Source organism: Lolium perenne, chromosome 2 (genome assembly GCF_019359855.2).
Source record: "Lolium perenne isolate Kyuss_39 chromosome 2, Kyuss_2.0, whole genome shotgun sequence".
Taxonomy (NCBI): Eukaryota; Viridiplantae; Streptophyta; class Magnoliopsida; order Poales; family Poaceae; genus Lolium; species Lolium perenne.
The window spans coordinates 197,424,746-197,446,586 of NC_067245.2; the positions used below are offsets into that span (position 1 = coordinate 197,424,746).

The window sequence follows — 21,841 nt, forward strand, 5'->3', positions numbered from 1 at the left end:
TTACGACCACTCACTCACACCTGTCAGAAGCCTAGATAACACCCATAGCTGAAAATCTTTCCTTATATCTATAACAATAACTAAATAGGAGCAACCCACTAAGTGAATTCTTTAGACATGCAAGCTGCCCCCCTCATCATAATCACCATGTGTTTTTTCAATTTTTTCTTGAAACTTTATCTTCTATTCAGTATATACTTATATACTCTCTTCAATGCAACTATGCCAGCACACCATCGGCAACGGCAACTGCGCGGCGACCTTCTGCCTTCTGACCCACTCTTAATCTTAGGTTTTTCCTCCCGGACACAAATAGCAAGCTAATTTGCCGTCCATCATCTGACCAATGGTCGTTGGCCAACCGGAGGCTTTTATTTTATTACAATGCGTCGTATATATTAGGTCATGGCATGGGGATGTCTTACTCAACCTCTCACAAGGTCTATCTTTCCAGCGGAATAATGAAGGGTTTTACTCTTCTTCCCTGATCGCGTATGCAGATGCTCAACTAAGTCATTCTCCTTATTTTGTTTGTCCTCGCATCCTGCTCTTATTTATGTTATATTTCTCTACTAATTATGTGATTTGATTCCCTAGACAATCTTGTCCATATGTTGTCCACTATTCCCTTAGCAGCCCATCTCCGTACTGGTGATTTTTGGTAAATGGAGGACATGTAATACTTTGCCAATCTACACAAGTCGCAGGGTACTTGCTTAATTTATACCTCAATGGATATTCTATATTTGGTTTACCAAATTCGTGACATGACGCATATCAAGCAAATCAGTGCACCTGAATGGATTTAACAAAATATGTTCAGTTCCACCCGCTATAGTCTGGTATTTTCTCTTTCAATATCCTAAACTCCCGAGAGAAAATGGGATTTATTATTGGGAAACACATGAATTTATTTTCTATAGTTTATGAAGCTCAAGTTTGGTCAATTTCAGGCTGCTATGGAGTAACGCTATAAAACTGGATGTTGTATTTATCAGTTCCATCTTCCCGTGGAAAGATCAACTCGGTATCCATTCTTACATCAGTTAAGGTTGCTACAACTCTGAGTGCATATAAGTATATTTATTTATTGACACAGTTCTTTGCTGCATATTAAATTGCATGCAGTTTTATTTCCATCTCAATAAATTTTTTGAAGCTAACTGAAATCACAGAGTAATTGAAATCATAGAAGAATGTGGATATCTTCATTGTTCTCAAGCAACTTCCTCCTGAAGTTTGAAGAATGTGAATGCTAGCTCTGCCAATTTGATTCTACATCAAAATCTAAAGCTTCTATGCTGCTGGAAACTACTTCATATATGGCTAAAATCTGCACTAAATAAATTGGACACTGAAAGGAACATTATACCTTCTAGTGTACAATCTTATGTAGCTTTGATGGTCCTTTGGCTACAGAGCTAAGCTTTTCTGGGAACACTGGAGCTAATTTAAATGCAAGTATACACTGGAAAACAATGAAGCAATTTGATGTAGGGCCCCTGCAATTTGAAACCAAAGAGGCACCACAATATCCTCAATATTACTTATGAATTGTCCTTGTCAAGGTAAATTGGTAGGTCATCTACCAATATAGGTGGTTTCATCATAAACCTTGTAAATTCTCAAGAACTCCTCGCCTCCTACAAAGTAGTAGGAAACCAACCATGGCAAAGCTTCTTTCATCCTTCTAGTATTGGATCAACCATAGTCAACGATCTGAAGATATCAACTTTAGGCTTGTTTCCTCCTGATCAAGTTTAGAACCACTACTTCAAGAAATCCATCAGATATTGTCAGGGCTCTAACCCGTAACAGGGAACTTCCCACTGAAATCGTACCATAACCAGTTAACACAAAGCCCACAACATCATCGTTACATAACCGTATGACATAGAACATAATATAAATTGTGTTGCCCTTTCAAATGCTAGAGTAAACGCTAAAAGGCTGTTGTAAATGTATGGCTAAGAAAATTATTTCACAAGAATACCTCTACTGGTTATTAACCAAGCTATACAGTCATTTACTGCTCGTTAGACCTAAATAATCAATTACTTTGAATTAAGTGCTCAAAAAAGGCTAATATACTAACTTATAATCTTCGAGTTTTGTCCAAAATGAACTGGCAACATGGTCGTGTAGAAGGACCTAGTAATCACAAATACGACCCTCTCGAGGCACGGCCTTTGCCATGTCCTAGGTAATACCTGGCATAATCTGCCGCCCCTGCCCTGCCGCCTAATTGGGGTCATGGACTTTCTGTTCTCTGCAAGCACAATAAAATCATGCGAGCTTCAGCGTACTAAGGCTCAAATGTTAGATCACATGAGAAACGAAAAAAGAAACACTGCAGAATGCGTGTGATGGCAGGAGCGTACCGAAGGTGGTGACAGTCTGCTTGATGGAGAGCCCTGCACTTGTCTTGCTTCAGTAGTGCTAGTGCCAGCACGCCATAGACCTGATCTCCTATTTCTGTTTAATCCATGAATAAATACCGTAATTCAAAATTTTGTTTACATCATGCCATAGATCTCATTTCCTATTAAACATCGGCTACCATTCTTGGGAATTATCCATTGTCTTACTGGAATCTTTCACACAATGCCAAAGGCAAGTCATTTAAATTTTTGTTCCTTTCTAGTCCCTCTCTTCCATTAAACATGTAAATTTTAATCCTATGAAATTACCGGTGAAGTGAAAAAGCCTCAGATAACAATAAACTTTCGAGAGTTATTAGTCTACGGAGAAGAAGCAATCTTTTTCTGTCATTTAGGCTCAGTTGTCAGCCGCTATTCTGCAGTGCTCGATTGAACAATAATGTAGAATTTTAGCTCAGTGCTATGGTTGATACAAAAATTAGAAAAAAACAGAACATGGACACAAAGAATGGTACCAAACAAATTGTTCGCTGATCTGGGTTCTCCATGGCATACAAACATAGAAAGAACCAACACTCTGAAGGAATCAATAACATAATTTCATATGGAAAGACACAATGGTCATTGGTTCCAAAATATCAAGCTATATATTGCTGGCTCATGTCTTGAGCACAAGCTCTGAAGTAAAAGGATGAAGGAAAAATCAGTTAAGACAACCTTTTAGTCAGGACTCCATTCATTTTGTTCTCTGAGACTAAAATAAATATGTGGAGTCATCCTGCCGGACAAACAAACTCTTATTATACAAATGAAATATGAACTGAACTATTTTAATAAAACTAAACATACTGTAGCTTATTACTATTGAACCTGAATGGTAACATCAACATATGGTGAATGCTCACTTCTTCTATCTTATCAGAATCTTAATGCTAATAGTAATATACTTTACATGAGTGCTCAGACCTTTCTCCATCTTATTCTAGAAAGCACCATCAACTATCGTATTACAATAAAAAAAACCCAGCAAAATCTATCACATTTGGCTAATACAAAAATACTTCAAGTGAGTGATCAGTTCTTCTAGAAGGTCCCATCTTGTGCAATCAAGTGCCTCATAATTACAAAGTAAAAATGGATATATAAGTAAATTTTATAAATATCCAAACCGAGAACACAATGAAACCACCAAAACAAACATTATGTGCGCTTCATTGTCATGATTATATGAGGAATATTTTGGAGCAGGAAAAATCACATGAATCAGTGAACTAACTAATCTGTATGCCAAGGCTTTTAGAGTGTGAAAAATAACATAAATCGCCTATCTTTTTGCCATAAAAGAGAAGGAAACCATGCCTACCCTTACCTTATTGAACACCATGAACTCAGACACGCCAGCCTTCTTGTCACCATCCACTAATATTGCTTTCTTTGTGCTGGAAGTTACAAACCATGCGCCTAATGCATATAACCTGTTAACATCAAATATGCAACCTCAGAAACATGTGTGACTTAGGGACATATCACATATGTATCTGTGGAAGCGAACAACCCATACCTACTTGAAGAAATGACCATAGGATTGACTCGTCTGAAAACAAATAATGCTTAGTATTGCCAGATACTTATCACACTTGATGAACTTCACTACCTTATAACCACCTAAATCCACATCTAATTAACCCATCTAGATCCACATCAACCATTTTTACCAGCGAAAATCTGAAAGCAACCTCAGTGGTGAGCTAGCTCATCAGCTCACCCTGTGGTCGTTGCTAGCCTCCGTGTCCCCGTGCTCACCATGGGGCCGCTTATTGCTCTTTTTTTGTTGGATATGCAACTCAGAAGAGCTAGCTCACTGGCTCCTAAGTGAAAGAGGCAGCGAAGGTGCAGGACAGCGTTGCCAATCCAGTCAACGCCGCTGCTCTTTCCTGGACGCTTGAGGGCAGTGGTGACCAGCATCTTGGAGGTGCCAAAAAAGTGGCCTAGCAGAACGACACGGTTCCAAGAAGGAAGCCATCACTGTCAGCACTGCAAGGCCACCTAAATCTGAATTTAGCACCAGATCAACACTAAAATTGGCATCTTTGACTGCACCTCTCCTCTCAAAGCAGAAGTTAAGTGCTTTCTCCTTGAAATACCTTTTGCCAAATCCCTGGAGATATCTGACAGCAAAGCATTTTTGTGTCTTACATCTCTTGCAGACAAAAAAGAATTACCCAACCTGATCAAAAACGTTAAAAGATAATATCCATCAATATCAGATCTAAAACTATCTCTATCTAAATGAATCAGAACAAAACATTCAATAAACGACAGATGGTAAACATAAAACTCACTCGGGAATCATCAATGCCCAAATTGTTGGACATTTGAACGAACATGTGGTGGGCAAGATCAATCTATGGATATGAAGGAGGGGGAATCCAGGGGGGGGGGGGGGGGGGGGGGGGTGTGTGCAGGGACTTCATCTTGAAGTTGACCACGTAGGAGAGGATGTCCCTTAGCAGATTGCCGGTCCGTCCACTGAGCCCGCCGCCGCTCGTGAACCGAGCGTAGAGGACTCCTGAGCATACTTGTGGCCGTCTCCATCTGCGGGACGGTGCCAGAACCCGCATAGCGGCACACGAAGGCGTCGCCCGTGGCAAAATCAATGCGGATAACAGCACAGGACATATCTCGGACGGCATCCCCATGAGTGCAAGCTCGCCGGGGCGCCTAGACAGGAAACAGCAAACGGGCAGAGGTCCCGGACGGTGAGCAGGTCCTCACCTCGTCACAGCGGCTGGGGCACGCGTACGGCGGGAGGATACGTGGCGCAGACATGTGGGTCGAGGATGGAGTCCCAGAGCGGCCATCATCCTATATAGGGAACGGGACGACGTCGGGCGGCGCCGCCCGATCGCGCTCGGCGGCGAGCACGAGGTGGAGCGCAGACGCTGAGCGCGTTGCGCACGGGTGGAGCTTGCACTTCATAGATCTTCTTCCTCTCCGTGCTCCGTCGTAGGCTCGCCGGCCGCGCATCCCCGTCGGGAAGAGAAGAGAGAGGTGGTTGGGTCTGTCAGGGGCAGATCGCGAGCTCACTCCGCGGGGGCGGTGGTTGGTTTCGCTGGCGTTTTGATTGTGCTGTGGCGACTGCCAAGGCCATGGGCGGAGAGGAAGCAGCATCAGCCGGCGCGACCGAATTGCTAGCGTTTGCGGCGGCAAACCGGAATGGTGCGAGGAGGGGAGGAGCGAGTTTTCTCCGGAAAGGTACGGACTTTTCCAGAAGGGGCACGTGTGTAGAGAGAAGGGACAGAACGCAGACCTGCCACAGCTAAGAGCACACAGAAAACGTACCAACAAAAATCTAAGGCAATACGCTACATGGGGCAAATCAAGACGGAACACCACCACCCAAATGCTACATAGCACCAAACCCTACACAGAAAAGAATCAGCTGGAACCTAACTAACAATTAACACACGTGTTAGTGCCATGTTAAATCCCAAATCTCCTCAAAATTGTGAGAAAAATCGAAATTGTTAAGCTTTAATATAGTAGTTATCAGCGACTGGTGGCCAATCAAATAATGCATGAAATAACTTTAACCAGAAAATCGAGCACATGGACGATATATCTTTTTTCATTCTTAATTGAGCTGCACAATTCCAGCTAAAGAAATGGCTGATTTGTCTCATTGCGTAGTATTTTCAGATGCAGAACTGCATACATACGCCCAAAAAGCAAATGAATCAATGTTGGCTTCTCTGATAATTGGCTCATACGTCTTGACATGGACACTAGTAGGAAAAGCCTCATCAGTGACGCACGAAAACATGATTCTGTGGCGCATGGACGGTGCGCCACAGAAATTTCGCCACAAAAATAGGGTTTCTGTGGCACACTGGACCATGCGCCACAGAATTAAGGTGTTTTGTGGCGCATATGGATCTTCTGCGCCACATAAATAGGTGCGCCACTAAATTCTATTTTGGTGCGCCACAGAACAATGTACAGGTATACTCGACTTTGTGCTCCCTGGTGTATTATACAGGTTTTATACATGTTTTGTACACAGTAAACAGGTATAATATAGACAGATAGACAGATATAATATGGACACATATAACATAGCAACATTATACATCATCATCACAGTACTTAGAGCCCGATCGAGATACATATATAGTGGCAAGTGTCAAATGTTTGCATACAACTCTTAATTCATACAAATTTCACAATTTCGAGATACAAAGTAGTCTTCATCCGGTTCCTCCTTTGCTCCCTCCTCTCTGCCCACAGGCTTGCTTGCATCGGGGTCTTCATCCGGTTCCTACTATGATTAAAATGGAAGAAAGTGAGATCAACAAGTCCGATGCACAAGAGAAATGGAATAAATGCCTCATACATTGTTGGTCAACACAAATATTAACATTCAGAGATGGCGTAAGTGAGACCAAGTCCGATGCACAAGAGATTGATATTTGTGCTATCTTACCAGGCTCACTTACGCCACCCCCAAGTGTACGGTGACCAAACATTTTAATCATCGGCATTTTGAAAATACCAAATCAAATGGAATGGCAAAATGGAATAAGTGCCTCATACATTGTTGGTCAACACAAATACTATGGTCAGAAACCATAGTTGCAGTATACGCCGCAGTATACTTTGCAGAAGGGCCCCCTTTTCCCGGTCGTCGTTCCGTGAACGGGTCCTTGACGAGACAACAACGCCGATCTGGCTCTCAGGCGCAGAACCACGGCAGTCTCAGCCGCCTCCCTTGTGGCCGCGTCTCCTGCGCTCTTCTCCATGGTCGGACCACGATTGGACTCACCGGGGGAATAATGATAATGGCTATCACCACTATCGCCAGACTCCACAGGTGCATAGCAGTTTGCAGCAGATGCCACTTTTCTTCCCTCGCCGTCCAGTGAACGAGTCCTTGATGCAAAGACCGTGCCGGCCTGCCCAGCATTATGCCGGCCCGTGTTGCCGCGCTTCAGGTCGTGTGTCCCGCGCCCTGCACTGTTCGCCTTATTGCCCGGTGAACCAATAGACCGGCCGTCATCGGTTTCCTTATTCCAGCGGTCAGTCTATTGGTTCACCGGGCAAGAAGGCGAACAGCGCAGGGCGCGGGACACACGGCCTGAAGCGCGGCAACAGGGGTCGGCATGATGCTAGGGAGGCCGGCACGGTATTTGCATCAAGGACTCGTTCACTGGACGGCGAGAGAAGAAAAGTGGCATCTGCTGCAAAATACTCTACACCTGTGGAGTCTGACGATAGTGGTGATGGCGATTATCATTATTCCCTCGGTGTGTCCAATCGTGGTCCGGCCATGGAGAAAAGCGCATAGCGCAGGAGACGCGGCCACAAGGGAGGTGCTGGCGTGCAGTTGACGTGGGAGTTAGAAATCTCTGTGGTGTAATTTTCCTTCACGTCCCCGGCAACGGCGCCAGAAAAAGAGCTTGATAACGCGTGAAGCACACGTCCGTTGGGAACCCCAAGAGGAAGGTGTGATGCGTACAGAAGAAAGTTTTCCCTCAGTAAGAAACCAATGTTATCGAACCAGTAGGAGTCAAGGACCACGTGAAGGTTGTTGGCGGAGGAGTGTAGTGCGGCGCAACACCAGGGATTCCGGCGCCAACGTGGAACATGCACAACACAATCAAAATACTTTGCCCCAACTTAACAGTGAGGTTGTCAATCTCACCGGCTTGCTGTAAACAAAGGATTAAACGTATGGTGTGGAAAATGATGTTTGTTTGCAATGAGCAGCAGAGAATAATGATTGCAGTAGATTGTATTCAGATGTAAAAGAATGGACCGGGGTCCACAGTTCACTAGTGGTGTCTCTCCAATAAGATAAATAGCATGTTGGGTGAACAAATTACAGTTGGGAAATTGACAAATAGAGAGGGCATAACAATGCACATACATATCATGATGACTACTATGAGATTTACTTAGGGCATTATGACAAAGTACATAGACCGCTATCCAGCATGCATCTATGCCTAAAAAGTCCACCTTCGGGTTAGCATCCGCACCCCTTCCAGTATTAAGTTGCAAACAACAGACAATTGCATTAAGTATGGTGCGTAATGTAATCAACACAAATATCCTTAGACAAAGCATCGATGTTTTATCCCTAGTGGCAACAGCACATCCACAACCTTAGAACTTTCTCACATCGTCCTGCATTCAATGGAGGCATGAACCCACTATCGAGCATAAATACTCCCTCTTGGAGTTACAAGTATCAACTTGGCCAGAGCCTCTAGTAGCAACGGAGAGCATGCAAGATCATAAACAACACATATATGATAGATTGATAATCAACTTGACATAGTATTCCATATTCATCGGATCCCAACAAACACAACATGTAGCATTACAAATAGATGATCTTGATCATGATAGGCAGCTCACAAGATCTAACATGATAGCACAATGAGGAGAAGACAACCATCTAGCTACTGCTATGGACCCATAGTCCGAGGATGAACTACTCACACATCAGTCTGGAGGCGATCATGGTGATGAAGAGTCCTCCGGGAGATGATTCCCCTCTCCGGCAGGGTGCCGGAGGCGATCTCCTGAATCCCCCGAGATGGGATTGGCGGCGGCGGCGTCTCTGGAACTATTTCCGTATCGTGGCTCTCGGTGATAGGGTTTTCGCGACGGAGAGTTTAAGTAGGCGGAAGGGCAGAGTCGGAGGGCTGACGAGGGGCCCACACCATAGGCCGGCGCGGGCCCCTCCCTGGCCGCGCCGCCCTATGGTCTGGCCACCTCGTGGCCCCACTTCGTATGCTCTTCGGTCTTCTGGAAGCTCCATGGAAAAATAAGACCCTGGGCGTTGATTTCGTCCAATTCCGAGAATATTTCCTTTGTAGGATTCTGAAACCAAAAACAGCAGAAAACAGGAACTGGCGCTTCGGCATCTTGTCAATAGGTTAGTGCCGGAAAATGCATAATAATGACATAAAGTGTGTATAAAACATGTGAGTATCATCATAAAAGTAGCATGGAACATAAGAAATTATAGATACGTTTGAGACGTATCAAGCATCCCCAAGCTTAGTTCCTACTCGCCCTCGAGTAGGTAAACGATAACAAGGATAATTTCTGAAGTGACATGCTATCATAATCTTGATCAATACTATTGTAAAGCATATGAGATGAATGAAGTGATTCGAAGCAATGGTAAAGACAATGATTAAACAACTGAATCATATAGCAAAGACTTTTCATGAATAGTACTTTCAAGACAAGCATCAATAAGACTTGCATAGGAGTTAACTCATAAAGCAATAGATTCTTAGTAGAAAGTTTTGAAGCAACACTGTGACGCCCCATTGCGTCCGGCTAAGTCAAACGTAACGAAAACCGCCACTTCAGAGTTGCGCCAGGACCAGCCAAGGAGTGTACATAGTGGAAACTTTCACCGTTTGAAAGCGGTGTCCTTTATTACATCGTCACACAAAGTGTCACTTTAACCGACGACTCAAGCCCACCCACTTGATCCACAAGCCATAAATCTACTCCTCATAGCCTTGGACATCGGCTTCCCCATACTCATACTCCACTTCAGCAAAGTCAAAGTCACCACAAGAGCCAGATTCATCATAAGCACCGGTCTCTACCTCCTCAGAGTTGTCATACATCACGGGTTCTGAAAACAACGGAGAAAGCAAGGCTGAGCACGTATAAAATACGTACTCCGCAAGTCGCCGGGGGTGGAGGGGTAGCGTGTGATTAAAAGGGAAAATAAAAACTCAACGGCTCGGTAGTCGTCCGACCGACAACACTTTTAGAGAATAATTCCCCGATTCCCCGTTTGTTGGAAAATCCATATTTTTATTTATGAAATCTGCTGGCGGCAGACAACGTGGGATCTTACATCCTGTGTTAGAGGAAGACCCACACGACGCACTTCCAAACCCAGAAGGTGGGAGTGATATCACATTTTACTCTGATCAGAGGTGTACTGCTTTGCCCATAGCGTCACTTGGTCAATTTCGTTCATGCGCTACCACGGCGCAAAACTAGACCAAGGAACCAAAACCTTTCGCCAGCCCGTACACCACCTCTGCTTTTCCACCTTGCCTTAATCACCAAAGGCCCGCGGGTCGAGACCCCTAACCGGCTGTCGCGACCCCGGAGGTCAGGGCTAGACAAACCCAAATATCACATCTGGCATACGCCTAACCTAGATCTATAGGGCCTACAGGGTGAGAATCGGTAACACAACAGTGACTCTACGACTGAAAGCAAATATATTACAACTCTTAGCAGAGTTAAGATCCAAATTTATTACACGCAGAGGTCACTGACCACAAATCAACAAGCAATGGAAAACAAATTATGTTATCTAGATAACAAGACTGCAAAGGGCCTAAGAGGCCATAACATAAGGCGACGTCCCAGCCCATAAGTCTCAGGCTGTCGCCTGAGGAACTCTGAACTACTCGTCGACGTCAAGGTAGAAGCCACCATCAGTTGGAAGGATTTCCTCTTAAACAAAGCATGCAAGGCTGAGTACAGGGACTCAGCAAGACTTAGTACAACCTGTTAGCAAAGCGGGTATGCGAGGCTTATGTGGAGCTTATTTTGCGGAAAGCCAGTTTTCCTTTGCAAACAGGAGGGAGCAGAAGCTCGTCTATTCAGACCATTTTCAAAAGGGTAAGAGAGCGATATCAACTCTAACTCTAAGATCATCATGTTGAATCCACCGAATCTTCATCATCACCTAAACCTGTTACCTAGGATCACCCCTCGACACCCTGAGAAGGGATCCTTATTCACACATAGATATCAAGTTTTACGATTAGGTTCAAGTTGTCTATGATCACAGAATCCATCACCAAGTCGTCCGTAACCGTGGACACGGCTTTTCGAAAAGATTTACCCTGCAGGGGTGTACAACTTTACCCACACGCGCCGACCGACTCTTAGTGCCACTAGATTAACACACTTCCTTGGTGTGCCGGCAGAAGGTGGTCGACCAAAACCTTTCCCTTACTTCGCCTATTCCATGAGTCAAACTAACTGGGGAGCTCCGTCATCGTAGGTAGCCATTCTCCGAGGCGGTCCCGGTCATTGTGTGCAGGGGATCCAGTTCAATGCCTCCAGCATCCTTCACCCTAGCCACGCCCTGTATGATGCACTTTGAAAACCTTTTCCACCTTTTCCCCATGCGTATGGCAAATGGAACTCGCAAACTAATTGACTCATGGGTAAGCTAGGTAAGTTCGGGCCAAGGGGTTCCCATGGGCCCCGTGTGGCTGTACGCTCAGTCTTGGTTCCGAAGGCGAGAACTCAGGTCCTAGTATCGGCTAGAATGAGTCAAATCACCACATCCCCATGTGGCGGCCCATCCAAGCCTTTAGCATGTTTATTAACATCATCACTGATCTTACCACGTCATCCTGTCAAACTAGGTTCATTCGTAGCTCTGATTCATCAACCGGATGGATCAGACTTCAACAGCTAAGCATGGCTAAGCATAACACATATACGGCTCTAGCGATGCGAACAAGCTCAGACCTAGTTTTGCTGGGAGCGGTGGATCAGGAACTTTGGGCTACAAAGATGGAACATGCACACATAGGATATCTACCACTGCCGATAAAACATATTTGAAGCGAATGCAATATGTAAGAACCAGAAGTAAAAGCATTTCGAAACCATATATGAACCAGGTTAGGGCTTGCCTTGTCCTTCGTTATTCTGATGCTGCTCTTCGGTGGCGTTGATCTCAGGCTCGCGTTCGGTCCCTATCGAGAAGAACCAAATACCGGAAAGGAAGAGCACAATCAAGACATGGTATAATGCAATGCACATACAATATGAAGACATGTCATATTAAAGGGGTTTGGGTAACCCTAGGTGCATCGACTGAAATTAAAGGGGTTCGGCATCGATCCCGACATATGAGAGGGGTCGATTTAGGATTTCTACTAGGGCTTGAGGTTTAATTGGTTCAAGCATGTATGAAACATGGATAACTAAATAGGAAATGTTTTTCTGATCATTTTGATATATAATTTTATATTTTTCTGATTTAAAATGAATTACTTATGAATTTCCAAAGTTTAATTCATTTTAAAACAACTAGTCATCAACCCGTGCGTTGCACGGGCAAGAGATATATGTTTTATTGAATCGCATATACAACAACTCATGAATATTGTTTTATACAATTATGTTTTCTTAGACAATTTATGTTTATATGTGCTTCTTGATTATTTTTACAATCTAGGAACCTGGAAATTGTAGGATTTGTATGACCCTAGTTGAATCTATTATTCTATGTTTATTCTATAACAATTTAATGATGTAACTGAGTTAAACATGAGTTTATCTGCTACCGACTTCTTAATTTGTGTCTGCACACATGTATCTTGTCTATAAACATATGCTTTTCTATGACATATATATGGATATTCAGTTTTGAATTTAGTGCATACACGTCATACATATGTAAGACATGCATAATCATAAATATGATATTTGCAACATGATAATCCGCGTATCAAATCCAAGCCATACATAGTTATTTTGTATATATTGCTCAAAGTATTTTTCTTTCTCGTAACGACTCTTTCATGATACCCCATTTGCTCATAATGCATGACATTGATACATTGTCTTGGTATTAAACATGTATCTTTTTCGCCACTTTTTACACTTCTATGTTAAATTTGAAATGGAACCTTATTATATATAAAAAGATGAGGAATATAAATATTTTAATTGTACCTCACCAATCAAACTAATTTTGGACATATAAGTAGTCAATGTTAGAAAAGTGTAACTTCGTGTTCTCAAAGAAATTATGATTACATATAGAGAAAATTAAATACTTGAATAGCATGATGCTCATTTTTATATGATTGTTTTCCATTGTGTCTAAATGTATATGATTCAACAATTACTTTTCTCAGAGAAAACAGCTAGACAGTAGTCATCCATTTAAAAGTAGAACCTCATAAATAAATCATGTTGACTACTCGTCCGCTTAAGATACTTAGTTATGTGGTCTGAATATTCTCTTGCTTCTGCCAGACTACATAATCATCGAAGTATGTGATTTGGTTATTCTTTTTTGTATAGCGTACTTTTCTACTTCATGGAGAATCAAAAGAAAATTCCATTTATAATTTTCCTTTGAAATATATGTTTATGCATCTTCTTGGTTCCATTACAACCGGGTAACTTGTAAAATGTGGAATTATTTGACAGCGGAATCTCCTTTGTCATACTTCCGTTTTGTTTGTTCGCGTGTAATACTTTAATGACCTGACTCAATTGAACATGTGTTCTCCCTGGCACCAGGTCTATTATTTTGTATATTTTCATCATATATATGTAGGACATGCATAATCCTAAATATGATTCATGTAAACAGGTAGCCAATATATAAAATCCAAGCCAATACTTAATTTTTATAGATTGCTTAACATACGTTTAATTGCAAGGGTGTTTTTAATAATACTGACCTGCGCATAAATACATGATATTTTGGATATTGGTACAGTCTGCAATATCTGTATTTGAGAGCTACTTTTGCACATATATGTTTTCTTAAATTAATATAGTTTAATAATGCAATAATTATTTTTGTACATATTAGTAGTTACGATTAGCAAACTTTGAGTCGTTAGATTTGAGGAAGTGATGATTATGGATGGCAAAAAATAGGATTTATATCAGGTTGCTTTCATTAATAATCCATTGATCTTTTAAAATAAACAATTAAATATATGCATGTTTTTTATATGTATCTATGGGATTCAAGAAATACTAATCTGGAAGAAAACGGCAACAGCACTGCTTTCACGTATAAATATAATTTACAAAGTGTGTATCTGTGCGATTCAAGAAATACTAATCTGCAAGAAATACTGATCTGCAAGAAAACGGCAACATCACTGCTTTCATGTATAAATATAATTTACAAAGTTTATTTTTCATCCATATATAGCCCATGTCTTAATATAAAATGGTTTTTCAATTAGTCTAGTTGCAGACGTCATTAATGGATGTGGTTGGTTCGTGTACGTACCAAGGCTCCAGGAGGAGAGAGGCTCCATCATGCCATTAGGAAATCATACCTGCATACATACATGGCCAAAAAATTGCACATGTGCCTGGCATCGAAGGTGAATTCATAGTCGATGTGTGTATATATAGCTGCTAATTTGAAAGCTTAGTACATGTGTTAGCAAAAAAATTATACGCTGATTTAATTGTCTGTATGAAACATACGGTAATTCTTTAAAACAAGTAATCCTGTTGAGATCGGTGGCCTCTCAGCGCTCGGCAGTGCCATGCCGTGTTTCTGTCACTGACGGTGGGCCTGTGTATGAGAGACATCTGTCGTGCCTGTGTTCGTTGGGCGGTGCCAGCTTGATGGTGAACGTGCCACCTATCTTCGCGTGGTTTCCTTGCTTTGACACCCAAACCCGTCCACACAGCTTGATCTGGATCTCCCTCTCTGTCGCTAGGGCAGCCGTTCCTCCTTTTTATGCCTCCCTCTGCCTCAAATCAACCACCGCACAGCCAGGCCCATGAGGTTGGGAAAGTCCTGCTCGAGGAGGGGGTCATGGGGCCATGATGGCGCCGTGCAGGAGGACAAATCGGCGGCTGAGGCTTTGCCTCTCCCGCCGAAGCCGGCATGGAGGAAGGGCAGTCGGCAGTCTTGGAGGAGAGGAACAGACCTTGCGCCGCTGCAGCCGAGATGGAAGCAGGCCGAGCCGGCCATCAGGGGGAGAATCGCCGGCGCCGGAAGGGACGACGACCATGCCGCCGGGGGATGCCCAGCGGAAGAGAGGAAGACACCGCCTCCAGGCCGACACCGTCCCCAATCATCCAGCGCCCCGGCCACTGCCCTTCCCAACTACTGCGCGCCGCCGCGGACGCCGTGCTGCCTCACCTTTTTTTTGCGGGCAAGCGCGTGTGCGCCATGGCGCTGTAGTTTAAACTCGCCGAGCTGGGAGCGCTGCCGCTCGCGACGCTCGCGGTCGTGCTCCGGCCGCCATGGACACTGCGGGGAGGCTGACGCACTGCCGTCCCCCCTGCGCCCTAGATTGCCGGCCGGTTGCTACTGGACTCCAGGCACGCAGCGTGGAAGAAAAATACTACCAGAATCACACAGGTATTTTTTTCGTCCTACTTTGATTGTGCAATTTCTTCTTACTGTTTTTGTTACCTGTAGGTTTAACACTCCGGTACATCCAGATTTAATGTACCATCGATTTTATTTGGGATGTTCTTCATGTCTTTGCATTTCCTGTACTGTGAGGGTTTGACGTACAATCATGCTTGTGGTTTAAAGCCATTCAGTTTTTGGCCAAACTAAGTTCTCTTTGTAAAAGGAGATGAAGTGGTGAAAATCAATAGTTACTGCAGAATGATGTTATATTATTAAAAAAATAGTTACATTTGTAGTGAAAATCAATTTTCAAGAACCCAAGAATCATTTTTCAGTTACACTTCGGAAGTACTAGGAACTTAGAACTGATGAACCATTATATGTCGCACAACAACATGGGAAAAGCTTCGTTATTATAATTCCTATAGGTTATTGGACTTTTCTACAAGGAAGATTATAGATATTGTTACAAAACCTGTATTGTCTCCTCTTTTTCATCGGTTGAGCTGAAGCAAATCTATTAAATCGGATCAGTGTCCAGATTACGGATGTGGTAACAAATTTGTAGCATGCAGGAGATTGGTTCCCTTAACGAATCAACTAGACTGAAGGTACTTTGTTGTTAAGCTGGGTAAACGTGATAACCAGATATTTGATAGGTCGAGTTGAATTGTAGCACTACTCTAGAGCAACTTGAGTAGCTCTTCTTTAATCCTTCAGTCTGATTCTTGCTATAGGGATGGTGTACTTCAGGTTGTAGAATATTATGAATGCATACGCACAAGGAGATAGTCAGTTAAATGCATGTTTAAATGGCTAGCGAAGGTATTGGTAAATAAATCAAATATGGATTCAACTTACTGATTTTATCCTTCATTGGCATGTTTATGTATGCCACTCCTTATATTCGAGCGTATAATTTTGTGCTATGTGTGAAGACTGTTAACAGAATGTCTTATGTGGGTGTAACGCAATTTCTAGAATGTTTTCGTTGTTTATGATTCATCCACTGGCTACTTAACCAAATTTGATTATATAATGGGTCAATCACTGACTCATTTTCTCTAACATGCTAAAAGTGTTTTATGGTATATTTATGATTATAACAGTGCTTTGTATGTACTATAACTATTTAACCACTAACTTGAAAAACTAACTTTTAGAGTTAAGCGACAAGCAATATTTAGTTTTTTTGCCGCTTTCTTTCTTAATTATTCGTGGATTTTAGCAACTACTACGTAAATTTAGTTGTGAAGAAGTTTCTGTCAACTGGGTTTTCTCAAGCAGGATATTGCTATGCTTGATTTAGTTGTTCTGAGATTGCTTAATTTTTCTTACCACAATAAAATGTATACGGAGAGAAGGTGGGAGCTCGACAAGCTACAACTACACTTTTCCAGATTTGTGGTTTGTCCACTCAGAGCTCAGACACCATCATTAATTTCCATTCCTCCTTTTGCTGTATGGTAGAACTTGTGTCTGTAATGTCTTTGCTGAATTGCACAAGTCATGTTCATGCATTTAGAAATCGACAATGGTCTTTAAGTTCATTCCTTTGTATGCCCTTAAATTCTTCACGTTCTAAAATTATCGATTTTCTTAAGTCCCTTTTTTTTCTGTTTGTAGGTTCTACCAAAGTACTTCAAAGGTATATACAATACAGTAGGATCTTAGTTCTATAATCTTTTAGTTTTAGGGCCGATGGATGTTTTCTTGGCTTTAATTATCGATGTGTTTTTCTGTTGCCTTTGCATAGACCTAACTTCCTGCTGATGGTGAAAGATCTTGTTTAAATATATTTTGGAAGGGATTTTGAGCTATTTGAAAGTTTAGGAAAATAATTCTCACATGATTTTTTATTGATTTCCTTAAATATCCACATGTTCCTGAGCATAGTGCGAGGCCCAGTGCCCCAAACGATGCTATGTGAGCGTGGCAGCTTGTGCAAACAGCCGGGCACTAGCGCAGCAAAATCCACGTGTCACCGAGCTTGCCGGAGCGCAACAGCGTGCGCAGCCAGCAGGGCACTAGCGCACAAAATGAGCACCTGACCATGAGGCGTATCGACTAGAAGCAGATGGACATTTGCAAAGGTGTTGGTTTGGTAGATTTTCGCAAGAGTAGTTCTCTTAGTAGGATCGTCATCCAGCAAGTGAATTAAAACTCCCAACACTTTGAGCAGAAGTTACATGGATTCAATTGGGGCAGGGCCTGGAGGTACTAAAACATTATTTATTTTTTGTCGTAGTCAATGGATATATTTATCCCTTTTGATTCAGCAGTAGCATATGAGGTTTGAGACAGCATAATTTTCTAAAAATTAAGCAAAGGTTGAAATTCTCACCGGAATGGAGGTGAACATTTTTCATGGGAGTTAACTTTCCTTTGATGCAGTGGTGAGAGTCACGACTTCAATTCATATAATTGCTCCACGCAAAAGTTTCATATGCTATACAACAAGGCAATCGTTGCCTTGGTTGGTGCTTAATGAGTGTTGTACTTTTCATGTACATCAGCAGGGTTGTTAACTAGAACTCATTTATATGTATCGCAGTGAAACATGATGGTTTAAATCAACTTTATTTTATCTTTAAGTGTTGAATGGAGTTCTTAGTAGGTATCTCCCACTGAGTACAAAAAAGGAAGCCATGTAGTAGGTTTAGCTAGAAATTAAACACATCTAACTTTTTTTGTTTTTTGTTTTACCATGTTCTAAAATAATTCCTGATAGTCCTTTTTCAAGGACATGACTGATAAGATTGCTTGCAAGCAACCAGAAGCTTTGAATATTATCGTAACAAGTTATCAATCTCTTAGTATTCGTTGTTTGTCTTTCGTTTTCGCAAATCAGTGATATGCAAGAGAGGTGTAATCTCATTTGGCAAAAAACATGACACCGTAGAGGTAAATGTAAATTTCCTGTTTAGTCATCATGATTTCGAGATCTTATTTTTGTTCTAATATCAGTTTCCTATACTATGGTACAAATAGCTAGACCTGACAAGTGAGTAATACTCTACAAAAGTGAAATTAAGTTGGTCATGTTATGACCCGAAGGAGAAAAAAACATTAGCTCGAGCAGAAAACATAAGCTCAGTCTTATGCCCCATTTTCCATTCATGCAAAAGCACTTTAGTAGTTTAAACAATATTTTAACACGTTGTTGTGCATAAGAGAATGATTTTTAGCACTTCAAGGTTGTATTTTGAGATCAGACTTGGAAAATATAGCCGTGATAATGATGCATGTAGGTCGGTGATGAATTTGCTTCAGTGTTCAATATCCTCTCTGGTACCACCTATGCATCCATTGACCTATGTGAATCTTGAGTCGATCTCCTGTACGTAATAATATGTAATTCCGCAATTATACTTGAACAATAAGCCTATGCTCAGTGGATTCATGCGGGCTATTTACTCACTTTGAGTAGTATTTCAAAGATACATTGGAGATAAAGAAGATTTTAGCGTTGAAGTTAAAGAATGTTGTCCTCCTACTAAAAAGTGATCACATATTCAGTATTTGGTCATGTATCATCCCTGTGTATAGCAAATTGTCGCATTGTTGAATAGGCATGATCTACCTGCTGTTTCAGCATCCACTGAATCACTTTAATCTGATTGGATTTCTCTAACTAATGATGATCTTGGATATGTACAAAAGAAGATGGATTGGCATGTGACTCAAGAGTCTCCTCTTAGATCTGCTGCTGAAATCATCCCTTTGAGGACACTGAGATCTGAATAATTTTGGCCAACATCAACCCTTTTGCGTCTAAGATGCTTCTTTCCTGTGTGAAAGAAATCAAAACTAGTATCCAGATTCAAAAAAGACATTTATGTGATAATCTTGGTGATCTTTGTGAACCATGGTATTTTTAAAATTTTGTACACTATATATATTGTATTGTCGTTCATAGAGGAAAGTAAATGAAACTATTTGTGGTTCAGCATCACAGGATCCTGAGCAAGATCATTTGTTCTTATTATGCCTTGCTCCTCTGCAATATGGAGAACCTTCTCAGAAAATTAAATATTTGTATTGCCTGCATTGTTTTTTCCCAGACATAAGTGTTCCATATCTTACTTTGCCCAATATGACCCAAGATAAATGAAATATATTTATATTGTGGTGTTCATTGTTTTGCTAAAAACAACTGGCATAATTTTGTTTTGTGATTTTTTTCTACATGCAACATTTGTGCCCTCCGACATTCTAAGCCTAACAGAAGGGGCAATGTTCACGAAAATAACTCTTCATTTGCAGTGTCGCATGTTCTGACGTTGGACCATGTATTGTGTTAATACCTATAAACGTTTGCACTGATTTTTTGGAGCATGCAAATATGTCTGTGATCTACAAGTATGTATTATGCAAGCAAAGACATGAACTGGCAACCTAAATGCGTGCTACCAGCGCTGGCCATGCTATGATAGAATGAATTGAAGGCGGCGCGGCGAAGCGCGCTTCTTTATCTAGTACTTACAGATAGTTATTCTGCTCCATCTACCCATGTGTGCTTTGGCATGGCGTTCAGCAGAGACACGATCTGGAGAGGGCAGCTGATCGGAAGAGCATGAGGCGCGTTCTAGGCTTCTAGCTGCCACAGACAGCGAGGAAGAGCGGCCCCGGCGGCAGCAAAAACAACTCATAACGTGTTGTAACCAAATCTAATCACATATATAAATATAAATACTGCTTTTAAGTCTGGAGATCAAAAAACCATTACCGACCAGATGCCTATAACCGAAGTAATTGAGGCCAGATCCATCTTTCACGTAGCTAGACATGCTGTGCTGGTTCCATCTGGTGGATTGACGGGCCGGAGAGAAGGAGAGATTAATTGGTGGGACAAACCTAGGAGGATCTCTGGTGATGTAGTAATCGGATCTTCCGGAGAAATTCTAGCAGCACACCTGATCGAGAGTTCTAGCGACCAGACACAGGGAGAAGAAAGAGCGGCGGCGGCGTACCGCTAGGATTTTATTTTCTTCCCTAGGATGTATGCTGCGGGGCTAGCAATCCAACGGCATGGATTCTAAATAAGAAAATTGAACGGTTATTACTGTTTTTACGTGAGGATTAACGTGGTGGCTTGATGGGAGTCTCCAATTAGTAAATATAAGATTTCTGAAAATTATATAAAAATAATAAAAGTTGGACCCACATGTCATAATTTTATTCTTTTCTAAACATTTATGAAATTATTAAAATTCTGACCAGGGACCCCACATGTCATATTATTTTCTATTTAAGGAAATACAGAAATTAATATAAGAAAATACAGAAAATAGGGAAAAGTGGATTAATGACGTCACGCTGACGTCATGCTGATGTCAGCGGCCATGAGCTCTCAGATGAGCTCGGGTGGAGCTCCAATCCACCGATTCGGGCTGCGATTGGAGGTGTGCGGGTGGGGGAACGGTGCGGCTCGACGTGGCGAGCCGTTTGGTGGCGGCGCCGCCCGCTATTGGCCACCGGAGCGTGGCCGGCGGCGAGCTCGAGCGGCGGCCGGGGCAGGTGGCTCGTGGCGGCGATGCTAGGGAGCGAGTTGGAGCAAGGCGAGGGCACCAGCAGGTGCAGCAACTCACCCTGAGCGCGGAGGAGGGGTCGGCGACGGCCGGGGAGCCTCGCCGGCGGCGAATCGACCAGAGGCCGGCCGCAGTAGGTTAGGGTTTCGTGTGATTTGCCGCGGGAGAGCGCCGGGAAGGGGAGAAATGGGGGTTAGGGTTTAGGGCGGCCGCGGCGGAGCTATTTGTAGGCGCTAGGGGGGCGGAGGCGGCGATCTTGGCGCGCCGGCGCCATCGGGCGGTCGTGCCGCTGCCAGCCAGCAGCTTGGCTCCGCGGGTAAGAAGGTAGTTTTGCGAAACCCCCCCCCCCCCCCCCCCCGCGGGAGTTGCTGGGCTGGTGGGGTGTTTGCTGTTGGGCCACCTGGGCCGAGCCAGAGAGAAGAGAAGGGGAAAGGAGATGGGCTGCGCCCAGGGAGAGGAAGAGAGGGGTTTCTCCCTCTATTTTTTTCCCTTTTCTTTTTCTGATTTTTGTTTCTCTTTTCAAAACCAATTTCAAATCTGTTTTGAATCAAATTTTGACAACTCAAAATTACCATAGAATAAAAGAACAGACATGGACTTATTGAATAACAACAATGCCATGTTGTTTATTTTATAAATCTTGAGAGATTTTGAATGGAGAAGAAACAGAGTGCATAAATGAAAATTATTAAACTTTGATGCAAAATTTACTCAAATGCAAACTACATGCATGAGATGCACATGATCACTCATTTATTTATAAACACAAGGTTGGGATGTTA

The 21,841-nt window shown here is 42.5% G+C and overlaps 1 long non-coding RNA gene across 4 annotated transcripts; it reads right to left on the reverse strand.

Annotated features, from left to right (window-relative positions):
* Window positions 1-1,189: 1,189 nt before the first annotated feature.
* LOC127334329 (uncharacterized) lies at window positions 1,190-4,832 on the reverse strand. 4 transcript variants are annotated; one of them, XR_007872119.2, is made up of 7 exons: window positions 4,724-4,832; window positions 3,943-4,608; window positions 3,751-3,856; window positions 3,099-3,159; window positions 2,382-2,475; window positions 2,211-2,269; window positions 1,190-1,829 (listed from the first exon to the last, which is right to left on the reverse strand). It is a non-coding gene; the product is annotated as an uncharacterized lncRNA (long non-coding RNA). The 4 variants fall into 4 exon arrangements; XR_007872118.2 differs by having other exon boundaries at window positions 1,190-1,261; window positions 1,373-2,269; XR_007872116.2 differs by having other exon boundaries at window positions 1,190-2,269.
* Window positions 4,833-21,841: the final 17,009 nt, after the last annotated feature.